Source organism: Vicugna pacos, chromosome 19 (genome assembly GCF_048564905.1).
Source record: "Vicugna pacos chromosome 19, VicPac4, whole genome shotgun sequence".
NCBI classification, from domain to species: Eukaryota; Metazoa; Chordata; class Mammalia; order Artiodactyla; family Camelidae; genus Vicugna; species Vicugna pacos.
The window spans coordinates 37,864,520-37,885,214 of NC_133005.1; the positions used below are offsets into that span (position 1 = coordinate 37,864,520).

The following is a 20,695-nucleotide window of genomic DNA, read 5'->3' on the forward strand; positions in this document are numbered from 1 at the left end:
CACTCCCAGCCGAGAAATCGCTTTTGTTTGTCACTTACAATTGCTGTATTTAGGACTGTCTACACAGCGATAGCAGGCCTGTTCCTTTTCTTGCTCCTTGTCCCAAGATGTGCCATTAAACAGAGAGCTTTGAGTTTTTATAAAGTCTAAACAATCCCAAATGTGTAGGGCTTGCATTTGTAAAAAAAAAAAATTTCGAGGATGAGTCCAACTTCAGATTTCCATCTATAACCAATTATATCTGTTAGGATTAGGTTTCACTAAATATAACAGGAACCCCCCCCAAATATGTGATGCCTTAAATAAGATCAAAGTTTATTATTCTCTCATAAAAATATCAGAGACCCAGATGACTATCTTCCTGTTCTGCCATCTTCAGCATGTGGCCTCCAGCCTCAAGGTCATCTTGTAATTCAAAGTGGCTGCTTCAGTTCCAGTCATCACATCTACCTTCTAGAACAGCAGCCAGAAGAAACTGGGGAGCCAGAGGGCCCTGACACCCTTCCTTGTACAGAGCCTTCCTGGCAGTAACCCCACCCAGGTTCCTCTTATGGGCCAAACCATGGTCGTATGGTCTTATCAAGCTGCAAGGGATGCTGAGAAATGTAGTCTTTGGACACTGGCTGACAGTCAGCAGTCTCTTACCGTCAGAGATACTGTATGACCAGGTCTGCCCAGAAGAAGTGGCGTTCTGACCACCCATAACAGGGACCAAGGGACCACGGAGTCTCCTGGTGGTGGTTCCATCACTCACTGACCCTGAGTCTTCTTTGCTTGGGACAGACTCCCTTCTTCCAGAGGAACTGTGATCCGGGGATGGAAGTGGCTTACTGGTTCTTGATAAATCTGGCTCCTTGTGTTCTCAGGAGGGTACCTCCACGCTCCGCCCCGAGGCAGCCATGATCTCACGGCAGCAAATCTGTCTCCCTCATTCATAGCTGTCTGCCTCCACCCCGCCTACCTCAACAGAAAAGCACTTCGAGGCTTTGCTTTGGCTTCCTTTGTCTCCTGCATGGTGACATTGCCAACATCCTGGCTCTTCTGCCATCTGCTTTATTTACCTCCTTCTCGTATCTTATTCTTAATCCTCCATCATCTCTTTCTAGAATGCTACAGGCTGGCTGTAGACTAGGGGGCTCAGAAGAAGTGGGGGCTCCTTCAACAGGAGCCCAGTGTGATGGCCGTGGTGGGGCAGGGTAGGCAGTGGAGCCTATCAGGAGTCACCAGGGCCAGAGACTAGAGGAGAGAACTTGGGTTAAAGCAGAGCTTCTCCCCCAGGGTGCTTTTGCTGCCCAGAGGAGGTTTGGCATTATCTAGAGACATTTTTGGTTGTCGCAGGAGTGGAGGGTGTTCCTGGCATCTAACACGTAGAAGCCAGGGATGTCGTTAAACACTCCACAGTGAAGAGCGCAGCCCCCCCCCCGCCCCCAACAAAGCATTACCTAGCCCGGCACGTTGGGGGCGCTGAGACTGGGATATCCCGGCTTAAAGGGAACAGAGATAAGGTAGCTTAATAGTTAAGAGCATGTGCTCTGGCGTCAGAAGCTTTAGCTCAAATCCCAGCTCTGCCACACGGCCACTTTGTGACTTTGGACAGGCCCCCTAACCTCTCCAGCCGCTCTGCACATCTGCAGTATTTGGACTACCTCTGGGGCTTTCTGAAAGTTGAATGAGAGAATTCCCAGAAAGTGTGTTGCACGGTACCTGGCGCCTAGACCTCCCCCAAGTTTGCAGAGTGAGCCTGGGTGAAATGCTTACAGATACATTGGGGTTTTCCCTCTGCGGTTTTATTGTAACACTTAGTATCTTGTCCGGCAACTCAAAAGAATGTAGAAGGTTGATTCTGAAGTCAGAAAACAGGAAACAGAAATCTAATGTGATTATGCCAGTACTGTTCTGTGCTGAACCAAGAGGAGAGGAGGAAACGTCTCTCCACGCCGCTGACCCCGACTGCGCGGAGGAGGATTGTGGGGACAGCTGGCCACCCGACCCTCGTCTCCTACACTCCCCTGTACACAGCATTGCTTCACGTTAGTGTTTGAGATGTGGACTGGGCCTTCCCCTGTCCAGATCTCTTGTTTGATTTGGTCTCACGGAGATGGGGCTGTTTAAGCAAAGACTTGACGCGGATGGGAGACGGAGTGCTTCCAGAAAGGGCGATCCAGGCAGAGGGAACTGCAAGAAGAAAGGCCCTGAGCAGCAGCAGAGCAGGTATTCAGGAGCAGCTGGGGGGCCAGCGGGGCTGGAGCAGGGTGAGGAGGAGGAGGAGTGATGGGGAGAGGCCTGGGCCTTCAGGAACGTCACTGGGACTTTCGTTCAGCTCCTGTTTAGATAAGAAGCTACTGCAGAGCTTGGAGCAGAGAAGGAACTTGATTTGCTTGGTTTGAACAGAGCCCTTCTGCTGTTATGTTATGAATGAACTGTGGGGCATCATGCAGGAGGCAGGGAGGCTGGAGGAGGTGGTCACAAGAGTCCAGGTGGGAGGGGATGGGAAGAAAGGAGGAGGAGTAAGGAAGATATTCAGGTTATATTTTGAAGCTGGAACCAGTGGGATCTGCTGATGGATTGGAGGTGGGCTATAAGAGAGAGTCATCATCGAGGGTGACCCCAGATATTTTGAGCTGAGAAACTGTGTAATGGATTCAATAGTGGGGCCCCACCCCAAAAGATGTGCCCAAGTTCCAACCCCCTGGAACCAGTGAAAGTGACCTTATTTGGAAAAGAGTCTTGCAGATGTAATTGAGTTAAGGATCTCAAGATCAGATGCTCCTGGTCTTCGAGCTGGCTCTAAATCCAGTGACAGCTGTCTTTAGAAGAGAAGGAGAGGACACAGAGCCACCCAGGGGAGAAGGGCCTGTGGAGAAGGGGGCAGAGACTGTAGGAATGCGGCTCCAAGTCCAGGAGCGCCAAGGACTGCCGGGCACCCCCGGAAGCTAGGGTGAGCCGCACGGAATGCACTCACCTTAGGGCCCCCAGAAGGAACCAATCCTATGGACACCTTGATGTCGGACTTCCAGCCTCCTAAATTGGGAGAGAATAAATTTTAGTTGTTTTGCCCCCTAGGTTGTGGTACCTTGTTTTAGCCACCCGGGGAACTCATACCAACTGGAAAGATGGAGTTGCCACTGATTGAGATGGAGACTCTAGAAGGAGGTTTGTGTAAAAGCAGGTGGAGGGCAGAGACCCTGATAAATCCTATGCAGGGAAGCTGTGAACATCAAATGGGGTGATGTACATCAAATGTCCAGCGTGCCTGACCCTTCTCCCCTGACCTTTCTCACGCCTGGCCTCACAGCTCAGGTCTCTGCCCAGTGCCCCCCACCTTGTCCCGGAAAGGCCTTCTCCCCAGCTGTCTGAAGTGGCCCCTACCTCCCGCTGGGCCCCGTCGCCCTGTCTCAGTTCCCTCCCAGCGCTTTATGCTCTGAAATAATCTTTTTTAACATTTTTTATTGATTTATAATCATTTTACAATGTTGTGTCAAATTCCAGTGTTCAGCACAATTTTTCAGTCATTCATGGACATATACACACTCATTGTCACATTTTTTTCTCTGTGATTTATCATAACGTTTTGTGTATATTTCCCTGTGCTATACAGTGTAATCTTGTTTATCTATTCTACAATTTTGAAATCCCAGTCTATCCCTTCCCACCCTCCACCCCCCTGGCAACCACAAGTCTGTATTCTCTGTCTATGAGTCTATTTCTGTCCTGTATTTACGCTTTGTTTTTGTTTGTTTGTTCATTTGTTTGTTTTTGTTTTTTAGATTCCACATATGAGCGATCTCATACGGTATTTTTCTTTCTCTTTCTGGCTTACTTCACTTAGAATCTTATTCTTTGTTTGCTCTCTGTTATCTATCTCCCCAACACCAAGGCACACACATGCCTTTAACTGGAATTTGCATGAGGACCAGGGTGGGGGGGGCCTTTCTCTGTTTTTATTTCATTTTATCTTGTTTCTTTGTTTCACTCTTTATGTGTTGCTTCCTTTTATGAATCCTCAGCTGGGCCCTGGTGATGATTCATGGAAGGCACTTAGCTGGTGTTTGGTGACTATGCTTTCTCTTCTGCACCCTAGACTGATGGGCTGGAAACTTCACTGTGCTGAAGGCTCTCTCGGCCGCTTAGGAAAAACGCATAGTGCTGAGATTCTGATTCACTAGATCTGGGTTAGGACTTAGGAATCCACATTGTTAGCCAGATCCCCACACCATTCCAATGTGAGTGGCCTGGAGGGGCTCACTCTTTGTCAAACATCATCGTCCAGAATGCTTGGGGACAGTGCAGAGTACAGGACTGCCACCGAGAGGCTGCTCTCCTGGGACTTCCTGCCTGCTGGACCCCCAGCAGTTTGAGCATGGGCCAATCACTTTGTCAACCCGAGGGACCAGACTTGGACTCACATCCAGCTTTAGGTCCTTCTCCAGAGCCCTGTTCGTTGGGGCGGTGCTCAGACACACAGGGTGTTCCTGCACACATCTCTATCTGACTCACACAACACCGGATCGAGCCAGGAAGGAGCCTCCCATCAGGACAGCCACTTTAGTGCCAGCCCTGGGATAATGTCACTCCAGATGCCTTGTGACTAACCCGTGGCCCCAAGGGCATCCCTGGGTGGGGAAGGGATAGGCCTGTCTTCTCTGGAGTTTAACATCTCAAGACAATTTATTAAAGAATCGAATATACTCTGGGGAAATTCCGATTAAGGCCAGAGCTGGAGGGATGGAGGCAAGGAATGGTGGGCAGGAAGTGGACTTCCAAGCTTGACCAGTGTAGGGCATGGCTTCGAGAGCCTGAGGCACGTTTTGACCTTCAGAATGATGCTTGACCTTGGGAAAGCAATGAGTCACACAATGAGTTCCTGATGACAGAGCTTCCAACCTCTGGGAGCCCCAGGGCATTTCTGTCCTGAGAAGGCTGTCTGCTTGGCTGATGTCAGCCGCTTCTGCCAAACTGCAATGAGGCATCTTGTCCTGTGAGCCAGCCTCTCTAGGTCAGCTTCCCGGGAGGACACTGGGCTGATACAGACCTGGCCTCTCAAGGGTCTCGTCTGGTCCTCGGTTTGGGGCGACCGGACATGGATCCATCCACGAGAATAAACTAGGTTGGCATGCGGAGTTGAGGCCAGGGAGAAGCAGAAACCAGAGGGCCAGGAGGTGGCCGGGGTCTCTTATTTCTATTTCAACTTGTACTGAGCAAAAATGGCAGTTAGGGTTGACGGAGCAGCCTTGAATGAGAAAGCTCGGCTCCCTGTTCCATCTCTCACACCTTACTCGCAGCGCTTCCACACATCAAGTAATTTTGGAACCCCAGCTGTGTGTCCTACGATTCAGTGCAGTTCTGACACTAACCAGAGTCAGCCCAGACCCCACAGGTTAAGAGCTCCGTCCCACAAGACTGTCCCTCCCCCCGTTTCAGTGCTGATCCCAAGTCCAGGTTATCGCCTGTGCTTCTGACCAACCGGCAATAAATGAGGGTTCCCACAACCTCCTCCTTAGGTTTGATAACTTGCCAGAGCATCTCTCAGAACCCAGGAAAACAGTTTACTTACCATTGCCAATTTATTCTAAAGGATATCTGAAAGGATCTGAATGACCAGCCAGATGAAGAAATGCCTAGGGCAGGTCCAGAAGGGTCCCTGGGGAGTTGGGGTATACCACCCCCCAGCATGCGGGTGTGCTCCCCAACTCTGTAGCTCTCTGAGTCCCATATCTGGGTGATTTTTATGGAGCTTGAGCACATAGGTATGCTTGATTATTACCTCATTATCCAGCCCCTCTCCTCTCTCTGGAGGGTGGAGGTTGGGCTTAAAAGTCCCAAGTTTCTAATCACAACTTGGTCTTCCTGGTAACCAGCCTACATCCTGGAGCCCACCCAGAGTCACCTCCTGAGAATGGAAGGTGCCACTTTCCCCCGGAAATCCCAAGGGACGTAGGAGCTTTGTCTCAGAAACTGGAGTCCGAGACCAAATGTTAGAACGTAAGCCCCTCCCGGTGCCCCCACCTACAGGGGATCTAGGTGCTTGGCATCAGGAACTGGGGGCGGAGACCAGTACGTGCTTTCTGTTATTTCACATGCCCTGCTTACATCTCCCCTCCCCTCTTGTCAGCGCTGGAGTGAGAGGGACGAACACGGGGCTAGGAGTCAGGGGAGCTGAGTTGAAGACTCCCCGACTCTAAATTGTCGGGGCTGGCAGATGGCTCAGCTGCTCTGATCCATGACAGCAGCTTCACTTCCCGAGAAACTGCCCCTAGGGGTTGGGAGAAAGTCTCCACAAAACCGGGTACCCCAGGCTTGCCGGTGAGGGTGCGGGTTGGTGAGCGCCAGGGGAGGGAGCCTGGGCAGGAACTCCGGTGCCCTGGAGGGCGTCTGGGAGACGTGGGCAGGCTCGGGCTCCAAGGCCTTGGATCTGTGTGGCCTCGGATGCCCTCCGTGTGCCGAGTCGTGGATCCCCGAGGGCGGACGTAGGGCCCTCGTGGCACCAGGGACAGCCTTAGGTTTTGCACTAATAGTCATGTTTAAGAAAAGGGTGACGCGTTTTTATGTTTGCTTCCTTATATGACAAATGATGCTAACTTATTATTGATAGTAATGATTTTGTTTCCTTTTAAGTAACATTTATGTAAGTGAAAACATGAGTCCATTTGTATATTTATATAAAATAGTTGAGCTGGTCTCAGACGGGCCCAGGTCCCAAGGGCAGGCTGGGACAACTCGAACTTGATGAGGACCCGTGTGGGTGCTGCTGTAACCCCGACACCGATCTGTGGGTGCTTTGGTTTGGGGGAGTGCCCCACACCTTTTAAGTGGGTTTATAAAAGGGGGACCCTGAGGCACCGGTTGAAGGAGTTTTTCCAGGGCCATTCATTAAACAATCTCCCCTCCAGGAGGTGCTAGAAAAAAGATTCTTCCCAAGCTATAAGAAGGCCCGCCTGCCTTGGGAAGGGGTGCCGTCTGTCTTTGGGGTGTCTCTCTCCCAGCCCAGTGTCTTTGGACGCACCCCCAACTCTTTCCTCTGCTGCCCCGTGCAGGCTGGCGCTCAAGAGAACATCTCTGTCCCATTCTTTGATGGGCGATTTGGGCCAGCGTGTTGCTTCTCCCCAGAGAGGAACACTAATGGTTTTCTCTCTGAGTGCAGGCCGAAACATCCAGAAAGTTACAGAACCAATGTTAATGGTGGTTATTGCTTGGAGATAATTGTCACATTCAGATTTTGCTCGACTATGCTTCTTAATTTTTCTACAATAGACATATATTAAGACTCAGAAACATAAACGTGTCCTCAGGATCCACTCCACGGCTGTGCAGCGTGTGCTCCTGCACGCAGTCTCGTGCTCAGAAGGGCCCCGTGCTTGGCACTTTCAACATCTTAGAATTCCTAATAGTTTTATCCTTGAACTTGTATTTAGTAAGTGAAGTCCGATGGGGCAGGAGCCTGTGGGCGTGGCGTACACGAGGCTGTTCCGTACAGTGTTCACCATTCCCCGTGATGTCAGGATCCTGGGGTGCCCACCGCGCCTGGCAGACTCAAAGCAAGTCCAAGGCAAGCATGTTATGTTCATGACTGCGCCGTATTGCGGGAGCTGTCAGCCCCCAGAGGCCAGGCTGTCTGCCAGAACCAGAACTCGCTTCGAATGCAAAAAAAAAAAAAAAGGCAAAGGCAGAAAGTGATCAAGTGACCAGTGACCAAGGAACCCCTTCTTATACATGTTGCTTCCCTGTATCAGTCAACCATTTACACTGAAAATGATGACTTGGAAGGAAAGGGGAAGATGGTGCGAAACCTCCAGTTCCTTCTCCCATCAGTCCTTCCCTGCCGTCAGTAAGCGGGAGGTAGGAAGGGTCGGTAGAATGTGCGCATAACAAGAAGTAAACTACACTCGTCCCTCAGTATCCGTGGCAGGTTGATTCCAGGACGCGACATGAATCCCAGAATCCGCTGCTGGTCAAGTCCCACAGTCAGCAGTGGTATCCTTGGTTCTGCATCTGCGGATTCAACCAACCGCGGGTTGTGTGGTACCGTAGGTTATTTAATGGGGAAAAAAACTCACATGTGAGTGGACCTGTGCAGTTCAAACCCATGTTGTTCAAGGGTCAACTGTAAAAACAGCTGAGTTCCATGTGTGCGGTATTGCCACTGTTCTGCTGAGGATGGAACACGCAGGTGTGTGCGGACTATAAAACAGAAACTGTGTGATTTTGGTGACTCTGCTTACAGGTTAAATGCTTTCCTGTTTGTGTTAGAGTTGGGGTTGCACAGTATCAGAATGGATGGCAGACAACAGTCATGTGAAATGATGCGCCACATCGCTAATTATTAGAGAAGTGCAAATCAAAACTACAATGAAGTATCACCTCTCACCAGTCAAAGTGATTAGCAGTAAAAAGTCTACACGTAAATGCTGGAGAGGGTGTGGAGAAAAGGGAACCCTCCTATGCCGTTGGTGGGAATGTAAATTGGTGCAACCACTATGAAGGACAGTATGGAGGGGTTTTTTCCCTTAAAAAACTAAAAATAGAGTTACCATGTGATCCAGGAATCTTACTCATGGGCATATATCCAGAGAAAAGTCTATTTGAAAAGATACATGCACCCCAGTGTTCACAACAGCACTATTAACAGTAACCAAGACATAGAAACAACCTAAATGTCCATTGACAGATGAATGGAAAAAGATGTGGTGTGTGTGTGTGTGTATATATATATATATGTATATATATATATACACACACACACACACATATATACACACAATGGAATATTACTCAGCGATAAAAAAGAATAAAATAATGCCATTTGCAGCAACATGGATGTACCTAGAGATTATCATATTGAAGTAAGCCAGAAAGAGAAAGACAAATATCATATGATATCACATATATGTGGAATCTTAAAAAATGATACAAACGAACTTATTTACGAAACAGAAATAGACTCACAGACATAGAAAACAATCTTCTTGTTACCAAAGGGAAAAACACGGGGGAGCGGGGGCGCTGAGGGATAAATTAGGAGTTTGAAATTAACATATACATATTACTATATATAAAATAGATAAGCAACAAGGACCTACTGTATAGCACACGGAACTATATTTAATATCTTGTGATAACCTATAATAGCAAAGAATCTGAAATATATATATAAAACTGAATCACTTTACACCTGAAACTAACACAACATTGTAAATTAACCACACTGAAAAAAATAGCAAAAATACATGATGAATTTAACATCTTATGAATTTAATTTAATATAGTAACTTGAAATTAAATTTTTTTTCTATACTTAGAACATTTAATAGCAGATAAAAACACCATGACAAGTCAAGAGAGAAACCACTGAAGAAAGGAAAAGACTGTGTTTTAGTACCTTTAATACCTGTGGTGGCACTTTTTTTCCTGCTTTTTGAACAAGGGCCCTGCGATTTCACTTTTCACTGGGCCCTGCAGGTTATGTAGCGAGTCCCATGCACCGTAGGAGAAAGAAACAAGAGAAGAAATGACTGGGGACACATGGAGCAGTGTTTGGCCGGTAAGGGGTTGGCTCTGAGCCCAGGCCTGGCCTCCCCCACCCACATTTGCAGAGAGGAAGGAGCTGGGAGATTTGTTTGCACTCAATTCAGTTAATCAAGTGGCCAGGCAGGCATCAGCAGTAACTTAGACTTTATCACAATATTTTCTTTGGCTCCCGGCTCCACCTTGAAGGTGAAGTTTGGTGAGGGGGAGCGGCTGCTCTGAGCTCACTCCCTGGGGTCCTCCTGGAGACATGCAAGCACAAAGAAAGCTCATTCTTCTGCTCTTAAAAACAATCAAGCCCTTTCCCTGTTTTATTTATTTTTTCATTTTAAGTCCAATTTAGAATGACTTGGGGGCCGTGACTCAGTCCTTCCTCGTGCCCCTTGGGGAGGCCGCAGACGGGAGCTGGGGGCCCATCTAATCTCCAGGAGCAACATTTATGACCCTCCGGGAGGTGGGAGGCAGACACTGCACTGTCAGAGCTGCACGAGAGCTGAGGCCCCAGAGTGGCCCATCACCAGCTCAGCTTCCCTGAAAGGCTCCTCGACTTCTGCAGGTGGCAGGGCTGGGAAGCCAGGGTGATGCGGGGCCAAGTGGCCTTTCCAGGGCCTGAGTGAGGGTGGCACCAGCAGTGCCTTTGAGACCTTCCATGGTGCCCCGCACTGAGGACCAGATGGGAGGAAGCTCAGTCTGGAAGGAAGCCTTGTGCCTGGAGGGCCCTTAATGACCAGGAGGAAAGGAATTGAGAGCAGGAACACTGCCTCCTCCAGACGGGGGTGGGGGGGTGGGGAGTGATGTCACCCTCTGGGGGGGCGGGGTGTGGCATTTACTCTGTGGGCCATTCTGAAGCTTTTTCCGGCCTGGCCATCGGGTACACAGACAGCAGAGGGGAAGGAGCTTGGCTTTGCCATCACTGGGGTTGAGGTTGAATGCCTGCCCCCAGCCTCTGGCACTCCTCGCTCGTATGGCTGGTGCGAGGAGAGCACGGAGATGTCCTCCATGCCTGTTAGTTCTGCTTATAATCAAGGTGCCCCAGAACCTAAAATGTCCCGATTGTTAAACGTAAATGTGTCAGAGACTGCTCTTTGGCCCCAGAGGGATCTTCTTTGATAATAGCACTTCTGGATTTGAGCTGGGCTCCTGGCCATCCTGAATCAGCTACACCTCCCCCAGCTATATGTGGCCAAATGACCAGGCTCAGGTCAATGGGCCGCCTGTGAGCTGAAGTGATGACGGCAAATGCCAGGCCTTGCCCTCCAAAATAGGACAAGCCCTCCCACGCCCTCCTGCTGCTGGCTGCATGCAGGCCCAGGCAACGTGCTGGTGAGCCACCGTCCACCTTCTGGTGGGTAACACTCTGGAAGCGGGCAGAGCAGCTAGAGGGAGGGAGCCTGGGTCCCCCAGCTCCATGGACCCTCCGTATCCATCCGCTTATCCTTGCAATGTTTTGGGAGAGAGAGGTGAAATTATCTCTTCTTTAAGATGCTGTTTTGGGGGTGGCGGTGGTCTCCAGGTTAGCAGCTGGACCTGCCCCCTAAGTAATTGCTTTGGCAACTATCTCAAGTTGTGAAACAATTGTGTGGGCTGACACCCAGCGTGCCAGACAAAGCACACCCAGGGGCTGGGCGCTGCTGCTGGGACCACCGGTTTACCACCTCTGCCTTAGGTTTGGAAATCCGAGCTGGGGAGAAAGGACAAGAAATACGTCAGTTTTGTCAGAGAAGATCAGTGTAGAAGAGTCACAGTAATTAAAAGCTCAGTAATCCATTGTGAGCTGTCTGTGCCGAGACGGTGCTAGGTCCTTTCCCTGCATTGTCTAGTTGAATCCTCAAACAATCCTCTAAAGTAGGCCCTTTTAAAGATAAGAGTATGAGGGTTTATGACATTAAGTATGAACTAAGACATGCTTCTCCTGGGGTCAGTGAGAACCTCTGGGTACCCGGGGCCAACAGGAGGCACAGAGACCTCTGACGTGATGCATTCTAATTACCCACCTTCCATGGCAGAGACGGTAGAGAGGCTGGGATACAGAGAGGGAAGGGGGCCTGCCGCTGAGATTGGGGCAGCGCTGGGTCTCAAGAGAGGTGTCACAGCAAGTAGAGGAACAGAAAGAGCAAACATGCAAGGGACCCAGGGATTCCCTCACTCACGTGTGGGGTATCAGAACTCCCTCCACCTCCGTTGTAAGTAATCTTGATGAGGGGGATGCCCAGCGGGTCCTCGGTGTGTTGTGATGGGGTGGGGAGCCTCTCAGATTTGGCAGAGGCCCCGCCCCTGTGGTTTCCTGTGCATGGCTGCTTTGGGGAGTCTCCTGGCCCCAGGCCCCCATCAACACCCCTGACTCATGCCTCTGTCGTCACAGGAGAGCTGTTCTCCCAAACAGAGGGAGGAGACGTCAGTGTGCTCATGGGCAGTTGCAAAGGAGGGGTCTTTGAGCCACCAAACTGCAGCAGAACAAAGGCCATTTTTGTTTAGGGGCTTAGAAGGATGTCCTGAGAAGTTGGAAGAAATAATTTATTACTTCCCAGGTTGACTCCCAGGTCATAGGTTTCACCCCACACTGTTCCCTTCTGAACCTTCTAAGTTTTTTGAAGGTGGAGGCAGAAGTGCAACACATAGGAATGTATCCTGACTCTGTGCTTACTAGCTGTGTGACCTTGGATGATTTACATAACCTCTCTGAGCCTCAACTTTCTTGTCTGTAAAATGAGGTAGTTCCCTGGCAGGGTTGTGAGGATTAAATGAGTGATGCAATATCTCATTTGCATTATGAATGTGCATTACGAATGTGGAATGAAACACTCTACAAGTGGCTACTTTTATTTTCTTATGGACGATGTCCTTAACTAATGGATGGGTTTCCTATCACCGCTGTAACAAATCACCACAAACCTAATGGCTTAAAGCCACACAAATTTAGGATCTTCCAGTTCTGGAGTTCAGAAATTCTCAAGCCAAGTTGTCAGACCACGTTCCTTTGAGAGGGGGAGGACCCATATCCTTGCCCGTCCAGCCTCTGGGGGCTGCCTGCCTTCTTGGCTCATGGCTCCTCCTCCATCTTCAAAGCCAGGAGCCTCTTCAAATCTCTGTTTCCACACCTCCGTCTCTGACGCTGACCCTCCTGTCTCCCTCCTGTAAGGACCCTTGTGATGACACTGGGCTGACTCTGATAATCCGGAATAATCTTTCCATCTCAGAATCCTTAACTTTATCACATCTGCAAAGCCCCTTTTGCCATGGAAGGAGACATTCACAGGTTCTGGGGATTAGACTGCAGACACATTTGGGGAGCCGTTATTCTGCCTCCCACAACCAGCGATGGTGTTTTTTTTTTTAATGGGCCTGAGAAGACGTCTGTAAGGTAGGCTCTTTGGACTGTCATTTTTAAAGATATATGCAGCAAAGGCGCAGATAACAGTAACAGTGGCTAAAACAAGATTAATTTCTCTCTCTCGCTCTTTCTTTCCCTCTTAGAATCAGGTCCTCTCTCTCTCTCTGCCCTGATGCTTTGCATCCGCAGAGGTCTTGCAGACAACTCTCCTCCATGCCTGCAGCCTAGCCAGCGGGAAACAGGGAAGGGGAGAGCACCCACCCTCTTTCTCTTATGGACACGCTCACAAGTTGGATCCTTTGCTTCTGCCTCCATCCCACTGGCTGAGACTTGGCCACACGGGCACATCTGGCTGAAAGAAGGGTTGGGAAATGCTGTCACTGTAGGTGGTCGTGTGCCCAGTAAAAATGGGTGTCCTGGTACCAAAAAGGAAGGAGAAAATTAATATTAGGGGACAAATGGCAATGCCGCCAGAGAGCTGAGAGAGGAGAGGAAGTGGAGATCTCTGTCGCAGACACGGCGCTGCGGTGGGGGGGGCGGATAAGCAGCCCCTCTGGGGGGGGGGTAGGGAAGCACCCATCACACACACAGTTAACAGCTTAGTCAATGTCTGGTCTCTTTCTTCCTTCCTATGAGGAACTTTGCTTTATTCAAGATCACGAAGTATTTGACTAAAAAGTTCCATCTCTCAGTCTCCTTCGAGACCATGAGTGTGAGCAGGAATCTGCTGGGGATTTCTGGGAGAACTTGCACTCTCCTGATAGACATGCCCTTCCTTCTTGCTTCTCTGGTCTTCCTCTTCCTCCCGGAAGCTCAGGAGTTTCTGCAGGTGCAGCAGCCACCTGTCACACATGAGAATGGGTGTCCAAGGGGAGCCTGGAGCCTTGATGACGACCCTGAGCGCCTACCATTGGTGCACTGCCCACTGAAGACTCCCTTCTACCAGAGAAAAGCGAACCCCTTTGCTGAATCCTCTTTGCTTTGGCAGTTTGGGGTCTCCCTGGCCTGCCTGTTTGCTCTCTGCCCTTGTGCATATAGGGAGGCGTGCTGGCAAGTGTGCTCTGCCCACATATACACAGCCCATAGCTTACCCCGCTATTCCCAGGGGAGGCCCCGTGGGGAAGGAAAGTGTATGCAGTTGCAGAGGAAACCCATGCTTCTTACAGTCATTAACCAACTTGATCCTTTATTTATAAATGCAAAACAACATTCAAGGGCTCTCGGGATATTTGGGGAAAACAAACATCACAGAGGGGAAGGATCAAAGTGGATAAACTGAAGACTTCACTTTGGAGTAAGCAGAGAGAATTTGAGGAGAAGAAAAATCATTTTTATTCTGCTTTGTGTCTTCTGGAGGATTTGAGAGACTGTTGCATTGACAAGATTAGGTTGTGAAAATGGAGGAGTCAGAGGAAGAAGGAATCATTCTTGAAAATGAAAAATGTGGTTACGTTTGAAAATGCCAATGAATGGGCTGAGAAATAAGATGTGGCCAATGACAAAATTAGTCAGCTGGAGTACAGAATTGAAGAAATCTTACAGCATGTCAGAAGACAAAGCCGGAACATATAAGAGAAAAATTGAGACAAAGGATAAATCCAGGACTTCCAAATGCTGTAAAATGGGAATTGCAAAAGAAGAGAGAGAGGCTGGAGGGGAGGAAATAATAAAAGAAGTGGGAGGGACATTTCCCTGCACTCCAGGAAAAACCTGAGTCTTCAGATTACATGCCCCACCTGGTTCCACTACCACACAAACCTACAGCCATCAGGGGACATTTTAAAACATTAAGAATAAGGAGTCAACCTTATGGGCTTTAAGAAATAATAATTTTCAAAGTGGTAAACTACCAGAGACTGAGAATCAGATTAACACCAGACTTGTCCTCTGCTTGGATGCCAGAAGACAATGAGGGTATGTCTTCCATGTTCTGGGGCAAAGGATTCTTAATCTAGGACTCTTTCTATAGCTAAACAAAATAAAGGTATTCTTAGACATTCAAGAATTCGAAAATTCACAATCCGTGTACTCCATTAGAAAAAATTACCCAAGAATCTATGTCAATCTCCTGAAAAAGAATCCAAGAAAGAGGGTGGCATATACATTATTTAAAAGTAGCAGTTGACGATCATACAGAAGAGGCAAAGGATACTAGAAAGAAACTAACAGAGCGCATGTTAACCCTGACACTTGGAAGATTCTCCTTTGAGCGGTGGAGTTTCAAGGACTCAGAATCATAATTCCTTCTTCATGGATCCATTCACACTTAATGAAGACTATGTACTTGGTCTTGTGGTAAGTGCTGTTTATTGGTTTTCGGTTTTTAGAGCCAGCCTATTGACAGTTCAAAGAAGATTTAGTTCTAAATTTTAGAACAGAATAATGAAAAATAATAAAATATTTATAGAGACCTATTACATACCAGGCAGTGTTCTAAGAGGTTAGCATGGATTAACACTTTTAATCTTCATGACAGCATTCTGAAGCAGAAACTATCATTATCCCCATTTATACCAATATGGAAACGGGAACACAGAGAGGTGAAGTAACTTGCCCAAAGTTACACAGCAAAAAGTGGCAGAGGTGAGATTTGAATTCAGATATACTGACCTCAGTGTTTGTTAGTTAAAATAATATAACTAACATGCATAGGAAGAGGGGAACAATAGACAGTCAGAGTGACTACATGATTTCCTTATCTTTCATTGGAGGGAATTGTTCAGTATCATCTAAAGTTGATAAATCAGGAAGCAGCAGGAGACATATTGTTAAAGGTGAACTTTACCATCAGAAAGACTAGAAAACCCAAGCCAAGAACTAACACCCCTGGGGAGAGGGCCTGCGAGGACTCCGGTGGAAGACTTTTTGGGTTAGACTTTACTTTTTTACTCCTCAGATGTTAATATCCTGAGATGTTACATGTATCTTCATGTTCGCAGCTAATGCTTTTCTTTATTATTAAAAAATGTTTTATCATGTGCAAATATCATTGCTGTCATTTTAGAAACTAGTTCAGTTTTCCAACAAAATTAATTCTTTAAATGCGTCGCGTCATCTTGACAATTCTGAGTGGAAGTTACGCATTTTGGAATGACCGTTGTGGTGGGGTCTGGAGCCCACCTCTCACAGCCTGCTGAGCCTGACCCCTCAGGTCTGCCCAGTCCTGCCTTCCTCCCACTCCCCGGGAAAGGCTATCTGGCAAAGTCTTCCAAGTTCAGAACCTTGGCAGACACAACATTCCCAAAGGGAGCCCCAGGATTCCTGCGAAATGACTGTCAGCCCTTCCCCCGGCGGGGGTGAGGGTGTTGGATGTTGGGGCCCTGGGAGAGTCTAGAAGGGGAATGCTGACGTTGCAACTGGAATCATCACTGGGGGCATTTGGGACATTTTAAAACCCTCCCCAGTTCTGGCAGTCTTCTCCAGCCCCATGAAGGTGCCTTGGGGATGGAGTTGCTGCAGTGTTGGGGCCTCTCCATCCTCACCCCTGGACTGCTCCCCGGGTCAGCAACCCCTCGGCCTCCCAGCTCCCCTACCCACCAGTGCCGGCTCCCAGAGCCCCCTTTGGAGCCGCTGTCCCAGCAGCCGACCCCTCGAGGGTTCCAGGCTCAGCTCGAAGCGGCTGCAGCCCTGTGGTTCTCGCCGTGAGTCATGGCGGGCCGGCTGTGCCGGCTTCCCTATCTCGGGGAACCGGAGATCGCCTTTAATTCCCTCCAGCTGCGTCTCCGCAGGACTGAGGTAATCTGTTCTGGCGCAAGAGGAAAGCAGAGAGTTTGTTGTGTCTTTGTTTCATTCAAATGGTTTGGATGATGACTCACTCCATTTCTTCTTTCTTTTTAAACCAGGGCACCGTCTCGAAGTCGTTTCTGATTAGAAGTTGACCTCAGAAATATGCTCGCATCATTTTGAAAACATCTCCCAGCACCACAGAAACCGACGCAGAATGGGAAAGGACACTGAGGGGACCAAGGCCAGGACCCGGGCCTTCCCACAAGGCTCTCAGGGTATCGCTGGCCTGGATCAAAGTTGGGATGCGATCACCGTCATGACGCCGGATACACTCATGGACCTGGGCCAGCTGGGAGTGACAGGGATGACTGTCACCATCGTGGTTGTCAGCTAATGTTACTGAGTCCTTACTACAGACCCTGCGGTTCTAAAGAGTCATCCGTTCTTGCAGCATCCTCTCAGGCAGGGACCATTGGAGTTTGAGGTCCGAGTGGTGTTGTCAGGTACCAGTCTGGAGAGGGCAGGTCAGTGTGTAAGATCAATGCCCTCGGGTGGGACTACCTAGTGGGTAAAGTCAGTGGTCTCATTAGGAACACAAACCCCCAGCTAAGCCTGCTCAGCCCTGAGGCAGAAGCTGTGAACCCAGCGAGGTGGGAGAGGGTGGCCAGAGGCAGTGAGCAGGGTATGAGCAGGGTCCAAGGTCAGCGTTGGCAGGAAAGGGGAGCGGCTGGTGTGCAGTTGGCTGCTCAGGGGCCGAGGTCGACCCAAAGTTGTGGTTGACCAAGGACATGGCTCTCCTTATCGATGCCAGATGATGTGCAGAAACAGGTGGGCCATGAAGTGTTCATTTCCCCAGGAGTCCAAAAGGTAGGTTTAAACTAGAGTGTGAAGGTCTGATAGTAGCAATGACGACGGATACAGCAGGAGAGCCATGGCCTCTTGCATCTCTGCCTGGAGGAGAGGCCAGTGCCTAGAAAAGCATGGAGGGCTGAGCTGGCCATCCCTCCTGGGGGAGCAGCAACTCGGATGGCACCCCTGAGTCTTGTGAGCGCTTCTGTGGGGTGTTTAATTATTGATAAACATCAGTGGGTAGTCCATGCATTAGTTTCCAAAGGCTGCTGTAACAAATCACAAGCTGAGTGACCTAAAACAACCCAAATTTATTATCTTATGGACCTAGAGGCTGGAAGTCCAAAATCAAGGTAGGAGCGGGGCCACGCTCCCTCCCAAGGCTCTGCCTGCGGAGGAACCCTTCATTGCTTTTTCCGGCTTCTGGTGGCTCCAGATGTCCCTTGACTTGCAGCAGCAGAACTCCAGTCTCTGCTCCCATCTTCACATGGCCTTCTCCTCTGTGTCTGTGTCTTTTCCTCTTCTTTACAAGAACACTTGTCATTGGATTTAGGGCACCCCACCCCTGATAATCCAGGATGATCTCATCTTGAGGTCATTGACTTAATTACATCCCCAAAGACCCTTTTTCCAAGTAAGGTAACATTCACAGACTCCTGATGGACATTTGAGGGGTGGGGGGCAGGTACCATTCAACCTGCTACAGTCAATAAGGCCCATTTCCCCCTACGAAGTGGGAGCTTCCTGAGAATAGAAATGTTTACCAATTCATTCATTCATTTCACAGACATCGAGGGACCGCCTGCTGCGCCCCCTGGGGATACTGAAGCAAGGCAAACAGATCCACAGAGCTGACATTGCAGCACCAATAAAAACGGAAACATCATTGTGCATTGCAGGTAGAGGTATTAAGGAAACCAGGGAGGGTCGAGACCAGTAGGGTTGGGGACGGGGTGAGGTGGACAGCTCCAACCAGGGAGATCAGGGAAGGCTTCCTGGAAGATGTGACACATAAGCTGGACCCTGGATGCTGAGAGGGATCAGACTGGAGCCTCCTCCACCACTTCGGGGCTGTGTGATCTCGGCCAGTCACTCCACCCCTCTGTGCCTTGGTTTCCTCATATGTAAAATGGGGACGGCAACATTACAACCTCCTAGAAAGCATCCCGGGGACTCGGTGAGTGAACTCATGGGGGAACTTCGCAACTGCTAGTTCTTGCTTATCAAGCAGTAGCTAATCCTCCTAAAAGAACACTTAAATGTTAACATTATTAGCACGTGTGCAAAACCATGCACCAAAAACAATTTTGTTAATTTGAGGGAGATTTATTTTTAAAAACAAAAAGACCTAGAAGTAGTCTTCATGCAAAACTCGGAAATGTCTCAGAGTTCCTTACTCCTATTTTACAGCTTAACGTGGGGCTTATTTGAATCAGGTTGGGGGCCTGGGACATCTTATTTTCTTTGGGGTTTGGGGCTTTAAAATCTTTGGGGACCTGGCAGAAGTACCCGTGGACGTTGGCTGTGACTGCAGGCAGAGCAAGCTGGTCCTTGGGACCTTGGGACGCCAAGGGTCTCCTACGTTGTGTTGACTCAGCAGAGGGACGGAGGTCAGGCTAAAGGTTGTCCTGGGGTGAGAACCAGAGGAACAGCAGAGAAACCTGAGGAGTCATGAGGCCCAAGGAGAGAGCCCAGGGTCCCAGGTCCACACGTCCCCACCTGGGCCTCCGGGATCTGTCCCTCTAGGGGGCAGTAGGGCTCCACCGAGAGTCCCTGTCGCTGTCTCTCGGAGGTGGGGAAATGCTCCTCACCTTGGAACGTGCCTCAGCATTCAGCATTAAGGGGAATTTCTGCACAGACTTTGCCTTGGCTGGGCCCAGAGGAGATATCTTTTCACATTCGGATGTTTGAGAGGGAAATGCTCATTAGGGAGGGAAGTATTTAGTGTCACGGTAACATGTGAGTGTTTCTAAAAACAGAAGCCCAACAGCTGTACCCACTTAGGGGCACTTTGTGGTTCCAGCCACCACGCGTTCATTCCCCTCCAGCCGGATTTCTAAGGCTCATAATATTCATGTGGAGAAGTTGTACGTTTACACACTCGTGTTCGTGGCCAGAGTCAGGTTTTTAGACCCTCAGAACAAACCTCTTTGACCAATTCATGCATCCTAGGGGCCACCGGCTCCTTCTCCTCTCCTGCTCAGGGAACCAGGATAGCCCCGGATGTGTTTGCATGTAGCTCTGTGACCGCAGAGATCTGAGACTCAGGGGCAGCACTCCCCGTGTCCTCGTGGCCCCCTCTGGGGACAAGAGTAGGGGTTCAGGGCACAGCTGCCTGGGGCGCACACAGACCTGGCTCCAGATCCTCACTTTGCCGCTTCATGCTGTGTGGTCGTCAGTGGGGGTCCTTCCTGAGCCTCCCACTTGGCCTGTAAAACAAGGAGAGACCTGCCTTGCAGGGTGGTTGTGATTCCTGGACACGATTCCAGTGACAGGATTCCTGGAATGGGCTTAGTGAGGTGCCAGGCACATCCTGGACACTCGCCCTAACACTGCCAGCCACCTCCCTGTGCCCACCCTCTGCCTCCTCGACTCCCCCTGGCCTGACCTACCGCTTCCTCTTCCACCTCACTTGTTCCTTCCCTCCATGTCTTCTCTGCGCACTGTTTACCGAGCCTCCGGCTGGCATGCAGGCTCTCTCCTGCTGTATCTGTTCCGGGCACAGAATCGCCGTCAGTGTGTGTTGTTGGGTGCACACATGAGTGAACGGGAGCCCTTAGCAGTTATCTGGGCCTCAATTTCCTTGGTTGCACAACGAGGATGATGGTACTAAAAGTATCCAGGTGGCTTTGGGTGGATCATGTGAGCAAACCTGTGCGCGAGCCCCTGGCCCAGGCCCTTACAGATGCAAGTTCACTTCCCCATCGCTGGATTTCAGATGTTGTCCATGGCTTTATAACACAGTCAGGAGAGTCACTACCCACCCCCCAGCCCCCAGGGCAGCTCAGGGCTACGGGCCACCTGCCGCCCATTTATACAGACTCACCCAGTGAGATCCAAGTGGGGTCTCTGTACCGGGCACTCTCAGGTTGGATCCTTCCCCACGCCGGGAGGGGAGGCCTGGGTCAGGGAGGAGGCCCCCGAGGCTCAGAGAAGTGGGGTCACTCGCCTGCGTAAGTGATGCACGTGATGCAAGTGACGTAGGTGGTGCCTGGGGCCTCTGCCGTTCTGCGGGAAGCAGCTCAGGGCTCTCACCAGGGGAGGAGG

At 49.8% G+C, this 20,695-nt stretch overlaps 2 long non-coding RNA genes across 3 annotated transcripts; one reads left to right on the forward strand and one right to left on the reverse strand.

The window, feature by feature from the left end:
- Window positions 1-1,765: 1,765 nt before the first annotated feature.
- Window positions 1,766-5,680, reverse strand: LOC140687316 (uncharacterized). Of its 2 annotated transcripts, XR_012061519.1 has the most exons (4): window positions 5,555-5,680; window positions 2,963-3,021; window positions 2,710-2,854; window positions 1,766-2,175 (listed from the first exon to the last, which is right to left on the reverse strand). It is a non-coding gene; the product is annotated as an uncharacterized lncRNA (long non-coding RNA). The 2 variants fall into 2 exon arrangements; XR_012061518.1 differs by having other exon boundaries at window positions 1,766-2,854.
- Window positions 5,681-5,815: 135 nt separating this feature from the next.
- Window positions 5,816-18,314, forward strand: LOC116284324 (uncharacterized). Its single transcript, XR_012061814.1, has 3 exons — window positions 5,816-5,982; window positions 16,696-17,103; window positions 18,216-18,314. It is a non-coding gene; the product is annotated as an uncharacterized lncRNA (long non-coding RNA).
- The last annotated feature ends 2,381 nt before the right edge of the window (window positions 18,315-20,695 follow it).